Raw genomic sequence first — 390 nt, 5'->3', positions numbered from 1 at the left:
ACATCCGTCAGGCAGCTGCCACCACATCCTTGACCTCTGTGTAGTGCCATGTCTAAAAGCCGAGGGCAGCGTCGATCAGCGCTCGCACGGCGACATCATCATCATAGATAAACCTTGTGTTATTGTATAGAAAACTAAAGCTGACATTCCAGCACTTTCCCATGATCAGTGATATCTTGGTGTTTGGGTGTGACCTGTGAACAATAAATTGAGAGGAATTTTTTGCCAGCATGTGACTTTTTTGTTTTACATTTTGTTATAATTTTGTGTCACGTGTCACACACTAAATTGTCAATTTCATCATTTTTTTCCAAAGTATATTTTGAACTACTTGTCAAGGGTATTGAGGTAAGTTGGACCCAAATGCAGTCAACTCTTGGGAGACGGTGC

Source organism: Seriola lalandi, unplaced genomic scaffold, assembly GCF_002814215.2.
Source record: "Seriola lalandi dorsalis isolate HSWRI2012SDOR001 ecotype SW California unplaced genomic scaffold, Sedor1 jcf7180002054952, whole genome shotgun sequence".
Taxonomy (NCBI): domain Eukaryota; kingdom Metazoa; phylum Chordata; class Actinopteri; order Carangiformes; family Carangidae; genus Seriola; species Seriola lalandi.
Note: the sequence above shows the minus strand (reverse complement) of the source record.